Source organism: Calonectris borealis, chromosome W (genome assembly GCF_964195595.1).
Source record: "Calonectris borealis chromosome W, bCalBor7.hap1.2, whole genome shotgun sequence".
NCBI classification, from domain to species: domain Eukaryota; kingdom Metazoa; phylum Chordata; class Aves; order Procellariiformes; family Procellariidae; genus Calonectris; species Calonectris borealis.
This window is the reverse complement of record NC_134351.1, coordinates 19996046-20014501: the sequence shown is the minus strand read 5'-3', so window position 1 is coordinate 20014501 and position 18456 is coordinate 19996046. Positions and strand designations below refer to the sequence as shown.

Genomic DNA, 18456 nt, shown 5'->3' with positions numbered 1-18456 from the left:
TTAGAAGTTTTTTTTCCAAAGCTACCAAGATGCACCCTTCACTGATTTCTTCCAGCTCACTCCTGTTTTGTTTTTCTGACAGCAATACCAGATGGATTGTTTTTTGCAGATGTCCTTTCCAGAACATTGCTATTATCCAATAAAACTAGAGTTATTTTGTTAAGAAAAAAAAATCAAAGTCTTCCCCCTAATAATGAGAAAAATGCTTCTCTATATTTGTATTCATCATTCTGCATTACAAAGTCTCACATTTCATAGCATGGTAATTACATAAAGCTAAAAAAATAAGAGTATATTACTTAAAACATCTATAACATTTCTAGAAAAGGTCTTTACTAAGACTTCAATTAATCCAAAAGTTACTTTAAAAAGGAAACTATTTGATGTCACATTGCACAGTTTAACAGCATGCTAATAAAATTGAACACTGGCTTAAAGACATGCAGCACTGCACACTTTTTTGAGCTGGCTGAACAGTGGAACAATACTGAGGTAGTTGATAAACAAAAAGGTATTGTACTGCAACAAGAAGCCCAAAGGCAACTGCATCATCCCTCTTTCAAGAACAGATTAGCAGATGAGTGTTAGCAAAACTGATGCAATACCCATTAAAGGGCTTCCTTTTTTTTTTTTGTAATTTTTTTTAATTTTAGTTTTGTACTCTGCCACTGTTTTTGTTTCTGGTGCTGTTACACAGAAGTTGGACAAGATAAATTATAAAACAAAAATGATAAATGAGAAAACAAAAAATGGCTTAAAAAGCTAATTTTAAGAAGTGGGTAAGACAGTAGAAGGTGAGAAGAGGATAGAGAGCCTTTGACGATCTAAAAAAGCAGATTTGAATATGCAGATGACTATGGAATATAAAAGTGAAAAATCTTTACAGCTTTCAAAAAGATAGTTAAATCCCTGTATTTTTTCAAGCTCAGCATCAGCAGACCTGTCCAAGAAAATAAAGATTATTAATCGATTTAGTATCAAAAAAGGTTCTCAAATGTATTTTTCTACTTCAGATTTTAATTTTTAAGTTTCCAACAATAGTGAAAATTAGATGAGCAAAATCCAAGTGGAAAAAAAAAATGCTTTATTTTTGTCTTTCATATCACTAGTCAATGGCTGCCATTTGTCAATCATATATTTCCAAAAATCAGGGCTCTGCTAAGAATAGTCTCTTTGCTGTATATATGTATAAATATAGATATAATTTTTGTTTCATCAGCTACTGAATCTGCTATAATTTGAATAACAAGTGCTTGTGTAATCGATTTCAATTAACACATTTTTAATTCCCAATTATGTTCATATATTATGTCAGTAGACCTTCTGTCACTAGCATGTATTAAAAAGGACAAATATATTAGCAAGAGATCCAAATGTCATTTAACAGTTCAAAGTACTATTTTGAACTGCTTGGTGTTCTGTTAAAAGATTCATTTCTTAGTCTAGTTTCCCCTTTTCACCTTGCAAGATACTATCTCTGTAACATTAATCCTACTTTGGCAAAGTCACCATAATTCTGATTTTTAAATAAGGCAGGCAGAAGCGCAATGAAACAAGCTTCACCTAGAACTCAACTTATCTAACATTTTAAACACTATAAGAAAAATATGAAACCATACAAAATAAATGGATTTACAGTTTTCATTTTTGACCCTTAGGAAATACAGTCTATAAAATTCAGAGTTTATAGTCTTTTCGAACTTTATTTTCAACATTATTTGTAGTCAATTATTTAGGATGAAGATGAATAGCAATTTTCTTCAGTTACAGAGCGTGCAGTATATTCAGGAATCTCCTTCCATTCATGCAAACTTCTGCACCATTCTATTGCTGTTCTGATGTACCTATGTTAACATGAAAATTCACAAAAAAAAGTAGTTATTTAGATGAGAAATATACTCTAGTATAGGGTCTATTAAAACATTAGCTCCTATAGCTGTATGGCTGTTATTCTCACATGTCTTCATTACATTCTTAACAGTATGTAAGTTATAGTGTACTAATGCCAATGACAAAGGGTATTTCCATTCTTCTGGGTATGAGGAAACAGACCAACGCTGTGTAACCCAGATGTATTCAGAACAATTTGTGTAAAATAAAGGGACTCCATCTCTCTCTCTTTGGTCCTTTGGCTTGGTTGGTTCTCTGTATTTACCTTCAGCTCAACCGTGTTCATTCTTCTTATTCTCTATTCTTGTTTGTTTTGAAGACATTTCTGGAACAGAATTTTTACTTGATTTTTCCATACTGATACCTGGTTTGATAGTTGCTGTTCTTTTGAGAGGAGCGTAAGGATGCTGCAGATGACTGGCTGACTTTGCATAAGAACTCTATTGTAAGTTCTTGCTGCAATTCTGACAGGTAAAGGTGAACATGACCATCTACTGATGAGATCTTCACACTGCCATTCTCTATACATCTTGTCAGATCAGCCATAGAAGGGTCAGGCCATCTAACTTCTAAGACATCACTGAAAAGAATCTAATACAAGAAAAAAGAGAGGAATGTGTTGCAAGATAAAAACGACATGCTTGCCAGAAATTACAATGGAGGATTTACATTTAAATTAATTTGGTCCTTCTGCAAGGTGATGTATGGCAAGAAACTTTACTCTGTGTTTATTTGCATACATGAACTCAAGAGGAAGCAAATTATATAACCTTTATATCCACTTCCTTCTGTTCTAACAGGATTCTATCTAGCAATAAGGTTGTCATTTAATATCCATTCATAAACTAGTAAGATACATGGCCAACTGACCAGGCACAACTGCCCACAGACAGTAGATATTTCTGTTTCCAACTGCTTCTTAAGAAACACTGAAGAGAAAGCCTAAATTATCTTGATCATATCAGTTATCAGTAGAGTTCATGGAAAGTCCACATTAAAATCGTGTACATTAAAATGCCACGTGCTCTGAAATCTTCTCTTTACTTATAAAATTAAAATAAGCCTGTAAAAATGGCATGTAACAAGTATTTATGTGTTTTTACCAAAACGGAAATTTATTGAAAATGTTTTACAGCTATGTGGGTAAACTTAATTAATCCCCAGCACCGAAGATTGAGTTGCACAGCTATTGCTGGGATATGGATAGAGCTTATTTCTGAAGAAGAGTTTAAAATATAATAAAGAGTTTAGACTTTTACAATACAACATTTGGAAAATCTCAAAAGAATAGCCTCATCTTACTGCAGTGATATTCAAGTACAGACTGCTGCTTCAATTAGCACTTCTGTTCAAAACAAACAAAAAACATTTTCACAGCATATGCCCTTGTGCTACCCCTTCTACAAAAATGAAGCAGATGATTCTCAACAAATTACTCCAAACAAGCACTGCATCTACCTCAAACCCCAGATTAAAGCTTTGCCCGAAGAAGAGATATAGTTAGATATAGTTTAGAAAATGCACTAATCGCATGCTGAAACTAGAAAAATTCTGTCAAGATAGAGAATGCTTTTCTAGACATCTGCAAAAGTTCTGCCCCAAAAGAAGATATCTTCCTTTGTATTGTCCTTATGCCTGATCACTGCACAGAAAATATCCTTAGTCTGCTTTCATTTGAAGACTCCAGGTATAGCACTGGATAAACACAGAAATGCAAACCCTCTCAAATAAGGTGTGAAAAAAAAAATTAACCAAAGATTATTCACACTCCTCATCATTTGTTTTATCTCAATTTAATCAGCTTTGTCTCATTTGACTGACCTTTAATCAAATATGTTTCAGCCAGGATCGTACTTTGGCCCAGCACTGGAAAAGCCTGGAGTTCAATTAAAATGAAATATGACAGCACTAGTGTATTAGTAAGGTAAGAAAGTCTGCTGAAGATATTTGGGGCACTAAAGATGAAAATTTACCATAAAGAATTGCAAAAAGACTCTAAAAAAAAATTAAAAAAAAAAAATCAAGTGAACAGACAATAAGGCTGCAGATAAAATTTCAGTGGAGATAAATATAATGTGATATAAATGGGAAAAGGCAATCCTAAGTTTACATATAAAAGAATGGGCTCTGAGCTGACTACCACCACCCAGGAATGAGATCTTGGTGTTATGATTGACAGTTCCATGAAAACATACTGGGACTGTTTAGTCTGGAGAAGAGGAGGCTGAGGGGAGACCTTATCGCGCTCTACAACTACCTGGAAGGAGGTTGTAGCGAGGTGGGTGTTGGTCTCTTCTGCCAAGTAACTAGTGATAGGACGAGAGGAAATGGCCTCAAGTTGCACCAAGGGAGGTTTAGATTGGACATTAGGAAAAATTTCTTTACTGAAAGAGTGGTCAAGCCTTGGAACAGGCTGCCCAGGGAAGTGGTTGAGTCCCCATCCCTGGAAGTATTTAAAAGACGTGTAGATGAGGCGCTTAGGGGCATGGTCTAGTGGGCATGGTGGTGTTGGGTTGATGGTTGGACTCGATGATCTTAGAGGTCTTTTCCAACCTTAATGATTCTATGATTCTATGAAATATTAGAAATTTCTAGGAAAGGAACAAGAACAAAACAGAAGATAGAACTATACCGCTGAATATATTTGTGGTTAACCTGTATTTTGAATACTGTATGCAGTTTTACACAGGCCATACCACTGACAGGATCCCCCTCGTCAAGCTGCCTAGAGATGTGGATGGTTAGTGTGTGGCCAAAGCAGAGCCTAAGCAAACCGTAGTACTAGATTGCTTATGCTCAAATTCAAAACAAAGTAATACAGTATAACTGTAGAAGCGTTTTCCTACTCTGTGGCCCAGTAAAAGTAGTATTGTCACAGCTAGTAACAGGCCACAGGTCTTACGTTAACTATGCCTTAAGCTAACTGTGCAAAGCCCCAGGCTAACCCATTACCAACTTGTTAGGAGAACATGCTGAATAAACTGGAGCTTGATAACTGTTGTCTTGTTATAATGGACTGCTGAAGTGTGGGAAATGGCAAAGGACTTGAAAACGTGGGCACTGGTTGAAAATAGAGGCCACAGAAAAATAAACTGATAGTAAATTACTAGTCACTGAAGAAGTACAATCTCAAGAGCTACAAAAAGACTGCTTTTGCTTTAAAAAAAGCAGCAGCTGATAAACCAAAGGGAAAAAAAAAGGTAAGAAAAAAAGCCAAGCAACAGGATAAGGCACTTGCTGTGTCTTGGGAAAGTTATCCCTTAATATCCTGAGGCAGGTAGTCACAGTGGAAGCTAAAAGTTAGAATCTGTCTAGAAACTCAGCCATCTTCCAGAAGAACAAGATCCTGGCCCGAGGGGAGGGTGGAACGTTACCCACTAGTGCTAAGGACAGTGCATCAGCTCTGTGGTGCTGTACACTTGCAGTGAACATATAGTATGACTGTTAAGGACTGACTGCTGTAAGTATGTAGTGATACTGTTTGACAATGTTTTTAACAACTAAATATTAGCATGAAGTGTATTGCTAATGAAACCGTTGTCCCGCAAGCAGGGTTCGTTACCCAGTATGTAATAAGCCAATCTCATACACGGAGCCGAGATATTTGTTTCTTTCATGTCTGCGCAGAGATGGGTGCTAGGTAGTAACTCTACAAAGCTAGCACACCTCAGTTAACACACGGTAAACATTTTATACTGTCCTGGTTTCGGCTGGGATAGGGTTAAATTTCTTCCTAGTGCTGTGTTTTGGATTTAGTATGAGGAGAATGTTGATAACACACTGATGTTTTCAGTTGTTGCTAAGTGCCCTCCTAGTCCAAGGACAGCTCCCATGCCTACTGACTGAGCTAGGTACACAAGATGGGAGGGAACATAATCAGGACAGCCAGCCCAGCTGGCTAATGGGGTATTCCATACCATGTGTCATCATGCTCAGTATATGAATGGTAGGCGTGATCCAGGAAGTACCGATCGCTACTTGGTTATCGGTCAGCGCGGGTGGGAGTGAGCAAGCGGCTGCATGGTATTTGGCTGCCTGCCAGATTAAACCACGACAGTCCTTTTTTGAGCCCAACGTGGGGCTCAAAGGGTTGAGATGACGACAGATCTGATCAAAGTGTGTTAAGGCAAGATTGTAATAAGCATTCATTGTATTGATTGGTCACAATGTTGATGTATTGGCTGTCAAAGTTGTGGGGCTGTCTCTCAATGTTGGGTCATGTAATACCTTGCTTGCAGTATGTGTTCCCTTTTGTGCTGTTTATCATCAGTCGGAACTGGGCCAAGATTATCATTTTGCTGCTGTTTTATGAGGTGATAAGATCATTGGTCGTAAGTCTAATCTGGTATCTGTACTCAGCACTGCCGTCATCTCTGTACCTCGGGAACCACCTCTTAGAAACTATTAGTAATTACAATTTTTTCTCCTCGGAGAATGAATTTAAGGGGGAGACAGGATGGGACACTTTCTCCAACTTGTTCATCTTCCCTTCCATATTGTCAGAAACTCCTTTTTCTTCTATCCTCTTCATGAAGGTGTCTACAATATTCCCTGAGAATTTTGAATATCCTTGGGATGTTCAAGCAAGCATGATCATATTGCTATGTCTCCTGAATGTGGTTCAGGCCTTGTTTAGGGTTAAACAACTATTCAGGAATACTGTCCAGAGATCAACCGTCAGGAACAAGAAAAGAGGGAGGGCAAACGGCGTTGCCTCGTCGGGGCGGGCGGAGCGGCGGGTCCCAGGGGGCGGTGGGCAGCGGGAGATCAACCCCGGCAACAGACACGGTGGCTACTCAAACTCCCAAGACAGGCACTGTGACTACTTCAACCCCCACGACAACCCCTGTGGCTACTCAAACCCCGGCAACAGTCACCGTAGATTCTCCAACCCCTGCAACAGGCACTGCAGCTACCCAAACCCCAGCAACAGGCACTACAGCTGAACCAGAGGACCAACCCTTGCTAGTATCCGTCGCCCCTGTACAGAAGAAGAAATCTATGAAGCGGAAGTCAAGTCGTTTAGAAAGGGATGATGGAAAAGCAGGGCCATCACGAGGAGGGGAGGAGGAAGAGGAAGAACTCATAAACGAGATGGAAACCACCCGATCCCTATCCCTGAGTGAGCTGCGAGATATGCGGAAAGATTTCAGCTGTCGTCCAGGCGAGCATATTGTTACCTGGCTGCTCCCATGCTGGGATAATGGGGCCAGTAGCCTGGAATTAGAGGGAAAGGAAGCCAGACAGCTGGGATCCCTTGCTAGGGAAGGGGGCATTGACAAAGCAATTGGACAAGGGGCACAAGTCCTCAGCCTCTGGAGGCGACTGCTGTCAGGCGTGAAGGAAAGGTATCCCTTCAAGGAAGATGTTATATGTCACCCAGGCAAATGGACCACTATTGAGAGAGGTATCCAGTACCTGAGAGAACTAGGCGTGCTGGAGGTAGATTATAGTGACCTGGAAAATGACCAAACGCCCAAAGGTCCAGATGAAGTCCAGGGCACGCGACCCATGTGGCGGAAGTTGGTATGGAGCGCACCAGCATCGTATGCCAGTTTGTTGGCAGTATTGTGCTGGAAAGAGGAAGAAGCACCAACGGTGGATGACGTGGTTGGCAGACTCTGGGAATATGAAGAAACTGTCTCCTCCTCCCTTGTCTCGGCTGTGGAGAAACTGTCCCGGGAGGTCCAGCAACTCAAAGATGATAGGTCCTATTCTCCACCTGTACAGACCAGTATCTCAGCCATTAGGAGTCAGCATTCTTCTGCTCAAGAGAGAGGATATAGAAAGTACACATCCCGGGGCACCCTGTGGTTTTACCTGCGTGACCACGGAGAGGACATGAGGCAGTGGGATGGAAAACCTACCTTCATTCTAGAGGCACGGGTACATGAGTTGCAAGGAAAAACAATGACACAAGGGGGTTCCCCCAGGAAAAATGCTGCTCCGGTTTTCAGGAAAAACCTGTCTCACGACAGTCCAGTTTCCAGTGAACAGTTCCCCAGACAGAGTAGAAGGGCTGATCTTACTTTGGATTGTAATGAAGGAATTCTTGACTCACGTTTGCAAGAAATAAGAAGCGGATACTATGACCAGAACTAGAGGGGTCCTGCCTCCGGCCAGGTGGAGGAAAGGGACAACCGGGTTTATTGGACTGTGTGCATTCGATAGCCTGGCACATCAGACCCACAGGAATATAAGGCTCTAGTAGACACCGGTGCACAGTGTACCCTGATGCCATCAAGCTATGAAGGGTCAGAACCCATTTGTGTTTCTGGAGTGACAGGGGGATCCCAAGAGTTAACTGTATTGGAGGCCGAAGTGAGCCTAACCGGGAATGAGTGGCAGAAGCAGCCCATTGTGACTGGCCCAGAGGCTCCGTGCATCCTTGGCATAGACTACCTCAGGAGAGGGTATTTCAAGGACCCAAAAGGGTATCAGTGGGCTTTTGGTATAGCTGCCCTGGAGACGGAGGAAACTAAACAGCTATCCACCTTGCCTGGTCTCTCAGAGGACCCTTCTGTTGTGGGGTTGCTGAGGGTTGAAGAACAGCAGGTACCAATCGCTACCACAACAGTGCACCGGAGACAATATCGTACCAGCCGAGATTCCCTGATCCCCATCCATGAGCTGATTCGTCGACTGGAGAGCCAAGGAGTGATCAGCAAGACTCGCTCACCCTTCAACAGTCCCATATGGCCAGTGCGAAAGTCCAATGGAGAGTGGAGATTAACAGTAGACTACCGTGGCCTGAACGAAGTCACGCCGCCACTGAGTGCTGCCGTGCCGGACATGCTAGAACTCCAATACGAACTGGAGTCAAAGGCAGCCAAGTGGTACGCCACAAATGATATCGCTAATGCGTTCTTCTCAATCCCTTTGGCAGCAGAGTGCAGGCCACAGTTTGCTTTCACATGGAGGGGCGTCCAGTACACCTGGAACCGACTGCCCCAGGGGTGGAAACACAGCCCTACCATTTGCCATGGACTGATCCACACCGCACTGGAACAGGGTGAGGCTCCAGAACACCTTCAATACATTGATGACATCATTGTATGGGGCAGCACAGCAGAGGAAGTTTTTGAGAAAGGGGAGAAAATAGTCCAAATCCTTCTGCAGGCTGGTTTTACCATAAAACAAAGTAAGGTCAAGGGACCTGCACAGGAGATCCAGTTTTTAGGAATAAAATGGCAAGATGGACGTCGTCAGATCCCAATGGATGTGATCACCAAAATAACAGCCATGTCCCCACCAGCTAGCAAAAAGGAAACACAAGCTTTCTTAGGCGTTGTGGGCTTTTGGAGAATGCATATTCCAGATTACAGTCTGATTGTAAGCCCCCTCTATCAAGTGACTCGGAAGAAGAACGATTTCAAATGGGGCCCTGAGCAACAACAAGCCTTTGAACAAATTCAACGGGAGATAGTTCAGGCAGTAGCCCTTGGGCCAGTCCGGGCAGGACAAGATGTGAAGAATGTGCTCTACACCGCAGCCGGGGAGAATGGCCCTACCTGGAGCCTCTGGCAGAAAGCACCAGGGGAGACTCGAGGTCGACCCTTAGGGTTCTGGAGTCGGGGATACAGAGGATCCGAGGCCCGCTACACTCCAACTGAGAAGGAGATATTGGCAGCTTATGAAGGGATTCGAGCTGCTTCAGAAGTGGTTGGTACTGAGGCACAGCTCCTCCTGGCACCCCGACTGCCGGTGCTGGGCTGGATGTTCAAAGGGAGGGTCCCCTCTACACATCAAGCAACCGATGCTACGTGGAGTAAGTGGGTCGCACTGATCACACAACGGGACGGAATAGGAAACCCCAGTCGCCCAGGAATCTTGGAGGTGATCACGAACTGGCCAGAAGGCAAAGATTTTGGAATATCCCCAGAGGAGGAGGTGACACGTGCTGAAGAGGCCCCACTGTATAACAAACTACCAGAAAACGAGAAGCAATATGCCCTGTTCACTGATGGGTCCTGTCGCCTTGTGGGAAAGCATCGGAGGTGGAAAGCTGCTGTATGGAGTCCTATACGCCAAGTGGCAGAAACTGCTGAAGGAGAAGGTGAGTCGAGCCATTTGGCAGAGGTGAAAGCCATCCAGCTGGCCTTGGACATTGCTGAACGAGAAAAATGGCCAGTACTCTATCTCTATACTGACTCATGGATGGTGGCAAATGCCCTGTGGGGGTGGTTGCAGCAATGGAAGCAGAACAACTGGCAGCGCAGAGGTAAACCCATCTGGGCTGCCGCGTTGTGGCAAGATATTGCTGCCCGAGTAGAGAACCTGGCTGTAAAAGTACGTCACGTAGATGCTCACGTACCCAAGAGTCAGGCCCCTGAAGAACATCACAACAACCAGCAGGTGGACCAGGCTGCTAAGATTGAAGTGGCTCAGGTGGATCTGGACTGGCAACATAAGGGTGAATTATTTATAGCTTGGTGGGCCCATGACACCTCAGGCCATCAAGGAAGAGATGCAACATATAGATGGGCTCGTGATCGAGGGGTGGACTTGACCATGGACGCTATTGCACAGGTTATCCATGAATGTGAAACATGCGCTGCCATCAAGCAAGCCAAGCGAGTAAGGCCTCTTTGGTATGGAGGACGATGGCTGAAATACAAATATGGGGAGGCCTGGCAGATTGATTATATCACGCTCCCACAAACCCGCCAGGGCAAGCGCTATGTGCTCACCATGGTGGAAGCAACCACCGGCTGTCTGGAGACATACCCCGTGCCCCATGCCACCGCCAGGAACACCATCCTGGGCCTTGAAAAGCAAGTCCTATGGCAACATGGCACCCCAAAAAGAATTGAGTCAGACAACGGGACTCATTTCCGAAACACCCTCCTAGACACCTGGGCCAAAGAGCATGGCCTTGAGTGGGTATATCACATCCCCTACCATGCACCAGCCTCCGGGAAAATCAAACGATACAATGGACTGCTAAAGACTACACTGAGGGCAATGGGTGGTGTGACATGCAAACATTGGGACACACATTTAGCAAAAGCCACCTGGGTAGTCAACACCAGGGGATCTGCCCAACCAAGACCCTTACGTACTGTAGATGGAGATAAAGTCCCTGTCATGCACGTAAGAAATATGCTGGGGAAGACAGTCTGGGTTACTCCTGCCTCTGGCAAGCGAAAACCCATCCGTGGGGTTGCTTTTGCTCAAGGACCTGGGTGCACTTGGTGGGTAATGCAAAAGGATGGGGAAGTCCTATGTGTACCTTAAGGGGATTTGATTTTGGGTGAGAATAGCCAATGAACTGGTTTGTATGATGTTAATTGTTATATGATATTGTATATCATTATTTCTATGGTTGCTATCAATGGTATAGCAGTAAAAATCACCCAGATTAATGAAGAATGAAGTAACTCCGATGAAACCGAGCAACATGCAACGATGATAGAACTGGACGAGCGCAGCAATACTGAAATGAGAACTGGCTTCAGGATGCGACAGCCCAACACCACACACCATCTCTCCTGCCCTGAAAGACTGTTATGACAGATGGAGCCCAAAGTCATGGACTAAATGAACTCAACGGACGTTTTAGAGGGATAGTCCATAGACTAAGGGAATGATATCTCTGTGGGTTTTTTTTTTATATATATATATATATATATAAAAAAAGAAAGATGGTGGTGATTAATTTAAATGTATTGAAAAATGTGAGACCTAAACATGACATAAATGGTATGGAATAAGGGGTGGATACTGTCCCGGTTTCGGCTGGGATAGGGTTAAATTTCTTCCTAGTGCTGTGTTTTGGATTTAGTATGAGGAGAATGTTGATAACACACTGATGTTTTCAGTTGTTGCTAAGTGCCCTCCTAGTCCAAGGACAGCTCCCATGCCTACTGACTGAGCTAGGTACACAAGATGGGAGGGAACATAATCAGGACAGCCAGCCCAGCTGGCTAATGGGGTATTCCATACCATGTGACATCATGCTCAGTATATGAATGGTAGGCGTGATCCAGGAAGTACCAATTGCTACTTGGTTATCGGTCAGCACAGGTGGTGAGCAATTGCATTGTGCATCACTGATTTTGTATATTCTATCATTATTATTATTATTTTCCCTTTTTTTCCCTGTTCTATTAAACTGTCTTTATCTCAACCCACGAGTTTTTTTCACTCTTGCCCTTCTGATTCTCCCCCCCGTCCCACTGGAGGGGTGGGGGGGAATGAGCAAGCAGCTGCATGGTATTTGGCTGCCTGCCAGGTTAAAACACAACATATACTCTCCCAGCAAAAGTTATCAGTACTTTTATGTTTACGCTTAGTCACCCTTACTTCTATTCGTTCTTGCAATGCCTTGTCTTCACTTAAAGTCACAGCATCCTTTCTTTTTACTGTGCATATTCTGTGGGGAAGGGGCTTTGGTTGGTAGGGGGCTTTCCTGCCCGGGGGTGGGTTTTTTTACCATGCTAATTAGGATAGTTCACCCATAGTTCAAATAGTTGTTTCTTTAGTTTTATCGGTAGTTTCTGTTCTCTTGGTGTTTATCTTGGTACTCCCTTATTTGGCTGACTTATCATATTTCTTCCCCCAAGGCCATGCCCAGTTAACTCTCTACAGAGGTTGAATAATGTCTTTTGTTTCATTCCTTGCATACCTCCTCATTTATCTCACCAGAGCTTTCCTGGGATTCACCATCCTTGGTGCATCTAATCCCTCAGATAAACAATGTTGATGTAACCTAAAAGCTAACTCAAACGTATGGATTTGATTAGACTACAAAACTTCAGTCTAAAAGTTTTAAAACTTAAAACACATTTGATTTATCAGTCTTCTAAAGACTCCCACCACAGTGCACGCACTCATATGCATTCAGCAGCAACACCAGAGGGATGCTGATGAGGAGTAAAGCTCCTAGAAACAGTAAATGGGGGCTAGATGTGATGCAGTAGGTACAGTATCTACTATCTACTATACTGCTCGCTTCTGTAATTCTAAACAATGAAGACTTGTTGCTTAGAAGTTAGGTAACTAGCAGGTGTTGTGTTTGCAGGTGTGTAGAATTGTAACTAGTATAAATCGTGTATCCTGGAAGCATTGTTAGACTCTAGTGAAGAGTAACCTTGGAAAAGAGAACCATAAACAAACATGGTCCAGACGTGGCTCGGAGACAAACCTCAACCTTATAAGGAAAGAAAGAAACAGGTTCATGAAGAGTTCACTACCCTGCCGACCACCAGAGACCACCCGAGACCCTCAAGGAGACCCTAAAGGCTTTAGTGCGCATGTGTCTAGGATGATGTAATATTATAATTAATTCTCGGAAATGTAATGAATATGTAAAAGAGAAACTTAAAAATATGTATGAGAAGCATGGATATAAACAGAAAGATGATTAGACCAGGTGTGCTTGATTTGTGGCAAGTCCACCGAGCACCCAGGCCTGAATAAAACAATATCTCTCCTGGGCGTGTGGAATTGGTTACTTGCATGCCGGGCACGAATCCACTTTTTGGACAACAGATGGACCTTCAGTCTGACTTGGGGTAGCCATTCCCACAGAGTGATACTCTGCCCCAGTCCTCTCTCAGGCCCCCGTAACAGACTCACACAGGTATTTAACAGGGGGAAACAATGGGATTCTGAACCCGACAGCCTCTCAGGAAATACTGTCGTATTTCACTGCGTCTTCCCTGAAAGGTTTCAAGTACAGCAAAGTGATGATATATAAAATAGCTCATTCTATCAAATGTACAAAATCCTAGGTTTTAGTCTTACTAAGAAGAGTAAGCAAACTCTTTAGTTTTTGGCTGCAAAGGATATGCATAGAGGACTAAGTAACATTTAAACCTGTAATTTAACATGGCTGTATTCTAATCAAGTTGACAAACGCATTAGCCAAACTGTACTCTGTAGATCTTCAAGGCCTGTACTCATACACATGCATGTTAAATTACGTAAATCCACTTTGTCAGACCACTAGGGACGTTTATTTTACGAAAACATTACATATGTAAAACTCACCTTTTTTCTTTCTGGGGATATAATACATGAAGGTAAGTACAGGTGAGAAGAAAACTTGTTCCAGAAATCTAGAGCTCATAGAAGCTGTTCCTAATTAAGCGTGAAGAAAAACAAAACAACACACCCCTGTAATATCATGAGTTTTTCTATGCAGTGAAAACATTGTAGCAGATTCCATCCTCTTCTTTTCTGGAGCAGAGTCCAAGAAAATCCCTTCATTTTACACAGAGCAACAACAATTTTGTTGGGGTGGGTTGGTTTTTTTTTCCCCTCCCCTATAGAGCACAGGTAACAGGACTTCTGTGCGACTCCCCGTTTCTGCGTAACCGGCCCGTTACACGCTTCACAAGAATGCGGCAGGCGAGAGATGCTACTTCCTAAGCGACAATTCATTTACTCCTGAACGGCAGTTCAAGTACTCTTCATTAAGACTGCTTTCTAAAACCTGCTTGCCTCCGATGGAGACAGTAACACAAGCCACACTCCTCCCGACCCCAACTTCCCTTCCACGGGGCAAAGGGCCTGACAACACCAACCCACCACGTACCCCGTAAGCACTGACGATGAAGGCGACCCACTGGTGGGTGGTCTCCGCCGGCTGGAGGGGGTGGGCAGAGGCTGGGAGCGCCGCTTCATACAGGTACTCAAAAGCAACAAGGAGACAGCAGCAAGAGGGACCCCCCCGCGTAGTGCACCTCCACCGAGTCGTCTCTGTACAGCATCATCAGGCTTTCCACGTCCATCTCCCCGGAAGGGGCTACGCAGGACAACGGGGAATCAACAGAAGGTGCCTGGGGCCCGTGAGGCGGGAAGCCCGGGGCAGGGCGGGGCGGCCCGCCGAGCTCCCTCCCTCCCGCGCATACATTTGTTTGGCGAATTAACCTTATCTTCCTGCTAGCAGAGAACAGGTCGAAAACGTGACCTGATTTATATACACATCTGTAAAACAAGCTAGATGAAAATACACACTGTGTCTTTTTACTTTCACTTTTTTTAGCTTTTATCACTATCTTCTGGAAACAGGGATGTCTTTTTTTTGCTGCTCCAGAAATGAAAGTTATCAGTATAAAGGCCTAGACTATAGAAAAGAACTACTTACCTGTAACTGTGCTTCTTTAAGATATACATCTTTCAGCACGTGCACTGACACAGAGCACAGCTATCTAGAGAACTTCTGCAGAAGCATAAGCACGTTCCTCCTGCCCTCCCCTCCGCAGCATGCAAGCAGCTGTGTAAGAGGGCATTCATTCAATGCCTCCTCGCATTAGCATCTCTGGAAAATGAGGCGGCAGCTTAGGGGACAGAACTGAGAAGGCAGATTGCCGATCTACAACATATCCCTAAAACAAATTACAGATAAATAATTCTCTTGTGACTGCTGCTTTACATATGCATTCATAGAGCAGGGAAATCTAACAAATATCCACATACTTAGAACAAGGTCTCGGAAGCCCTAGATGAATAGATTGAAAGATTAATTTCCCAAAGGCCAATTTAAAAATTAAGCCTAGTTGCCTTTTTAGAAGATATATACACTCTCCCCCCTAATATTTACAGTTTAATCAAAGCTGTTTTAAATGGATTGACAGTTTACAGTTAAGTGACAATTTATTATCAATTCCTGCTTAAAGCACTAAGCAAATGTAATTCAAGATCCTTTGCTATACAGGCCACGCTAGATCATATGGTCTCATCTAGCTGTAACAATCATTCCTTACCTACAGAAGTACAGGTTTCTTAAGATCAGTATGTAATCATGGAAGTAGTACATTCAGTACAAATTTCCATTCTCTACAACTGCTTTCTCAGCAAAGTAGAGGGTAGGTCAACATCCAGTCAAGTGGCTGCAGACACAGCCATGCATCAAAAGAAACCTGGTTCTATTTGTAATACTCTTTTTTTTTTTAAAAATGACTATTATTCTGCATAGTACTTGCCTGAAGCAAGTTTCAAAGTATATATTTGGATTATGAATCCTCCTTTTATAACTTTTATTGTATGTAAATCTAGCAGTATAGAGATGCTTGCTTTAAAACCAAGTAAGTATAATGTTTATAGGGCTGGATCAGGGTTCAGAAATGCACATTCTAGTCCCGGCTGAGTTTTGAAGTATTTGCATTTTATCCATCAAAAATACAAATAATGGTACTTCTCTGCTTTATTACTTTTTATTATTTATGGAAGATGCATTATATTTTGCTGGCAACTTCACTACTATGGTCAGAACCCTAAGCGTAGGAACTGTGGAAGTAGGTCAAGTAGGCTGAAGTAGAGGTGGCAAATCAGCAATTCACAGAGTGCAAACAGTGCAGTATCTTCCTTGCCTTTTGGCTGGAATGTCATTTTCTGTTCCTGTATCAACTACTAGGATCCACAGGCATAAACTGGATGATTAGAACTATAAATGAGTCAGAGAGAAGTGGCAAACTTGAACAATCGCTAATTGAATGAGTTCCATGCAGTAGGAAGGAAAGGCAGAACTTGATAATGAAATACTGGCCCAGAGAGAAATAAACCAACATTCAAAAACTCAGTGACCATCTGTTTTCCTAATAAATAAATAAAAAATTGGCCAATAGCAAGAAGTTCTTAGCAGATTTGAAAAGAAACTACTGAGAAAAAGTTGATTTCATTTCTGAATATGTAACCCATTCAAAAGCAAACCACATGCAAAGCAGCACCTCTTGCAGCCCAGTTTGAAACAACTTCAAGCAAAGTGTGATTTTCAAATACTAAACATTTTCCTTAAATCACAATTGATTTGTCAAGAGTGGCAAATATTGTGCATATTTTTTTCTGATGCGTGAAGCTTGGTCATGTGCCAGAATTTGAATGCAAAGGATGTTTCTTTTCAGAACCAGTGCTAAAGAAGGTTGCTTCACTTCTCCCCTAAAGCTTACTTTCCATGCTTCTGTGCCTTCACTGGCTTACCATTATGCCACAAAGAAAATAATTTTTTTAAAGGGCTGTTCATCTGTAAGGTATTGTTCAGAAACTTGTAGATGAAAAACACTTTTACACAGTGCACTTAAGATTTGTAAATGCTAAAATTCAGGTGAAATCACCTTTAAACCTCTCAAAACTCACCTCTATCATATGCAGAACTACTGGCAGTTAAAAGTGGGCAGAGAAGCAGCAAATGGCGATTGTGACAGCACAAAACCTGCTTCTTTCTTTTGCGCCCTCACATTTCATTCCACCATCGCTAATTTGGTATTAGACTCCTGTGAGATTTAAGACAAGTAGGACAGATTGTTAAACATTTAAGGCAAAGATTATCCTGTCTTCCTTACTCAGTAGGACAGAGTTAAAACCAATTTTTCCTTACTGCAATACAGGCTTAAAGCTCTTACAAACCTTCATATGCACAGACACTGCAAACTTCTCCACTCTTTTGAGTAAAAGTCCCACTTTGAATTTCAGTATTTCTAGTGGAGGAAAAAAGCTTATTTTGCAAACCTTGATCTGAATTGCCTTAAATATACAATTCCTAGGTTCCCAAAATTTTTGTACAGGATGACTTAGCATATTTCTTATCTACATCTAAGACATACTGTCTCCACAAGCTGACAAGAGTATACATCTGGAGTCTGACAGCTACTTTTCAGGAAAAAAGACACTGTACAAAAGATGCAAAATTAAACATGCAAGGCAGAGTCCCTTGAAGATGCTATTACCTTACTATAATGCATATTTGAATACAAAAAAAACCCCAACACACCTTTTTTTTAAAAGCAAAAAGACAAGATAGTGGAAATTATACCAAGGGAAACAAAGCTAGTTAAATTTTCTTTTCCAAAACTCCAACCTAAATGAGTATGTTAAATAAACATCCAGAAAACAGTCAGTGCTCACTGTATTAGCAGACACACAAGTTATTTCACCAAATAACAGAATTATTTACATGCATATTTACAACGTGTTCTTTACAGTAGCTACCTTTTGGGAAATATTTCCCATTTGTTTTTGGTAAGGGGTTCTACTCAGTCTAACCAATAACAGGTAACAGGAAGAAGTACAACTGAGTTTGGCGGCAACAACAATGGTGTATCCTAGGAAGACTAACATGATTATATGGGGTCAAAAAAGAACAGTTGACTTCAGAATGTTAACATTTATGAAACATATGAATTTACTCAAACTACAAAATTAAAACAAACTATATAAAATAATTAGAAGAATAGAGAAATTTACAAGGATTGCTGGAAGGTTAGACATGTTAGATGTATCAAGCACTGCACATACTCTTGGAGAAGCATGGGTTAAAACATAACTATATTCACGTAGTCTTGAAGAACACAGCAAATTAAAGGATAGTTTTTGCTTGTAAAAGTTGAAAATAAGCTTACCTGAACCAAAGATCTTGAAAGCACCCAACTTCCAAAATACTGCTTGCTTTTTCACATATCAACATATAACATGTTTATTCCAGGAAAAAGAATCCAGACCTCACTCATATGTGTTTCGGAAGAGGAAGGAAAAGAAAAAAAAAAAAAAAAACCACCACACAAACAACAAACCACCACCACCCCCCACCCCCCCAAAAAAAAAAAAACCAAAACCATTCACAAA

General features: G+C 42.0%; 1 pseudogene; it reads right to left on the bottom strand.

Annotated features, from left to right (window-relative positions):
• Positions 1–1862: 1862 nt before the first annotated feature.
• Positions 1863–18401, bottom strand: LOC142075008 (uncharacterized protein C5orf34 homolog; annotated as a pseudogene).
• Positions 18402–18456: the final 55 nt, after the last annotated feature.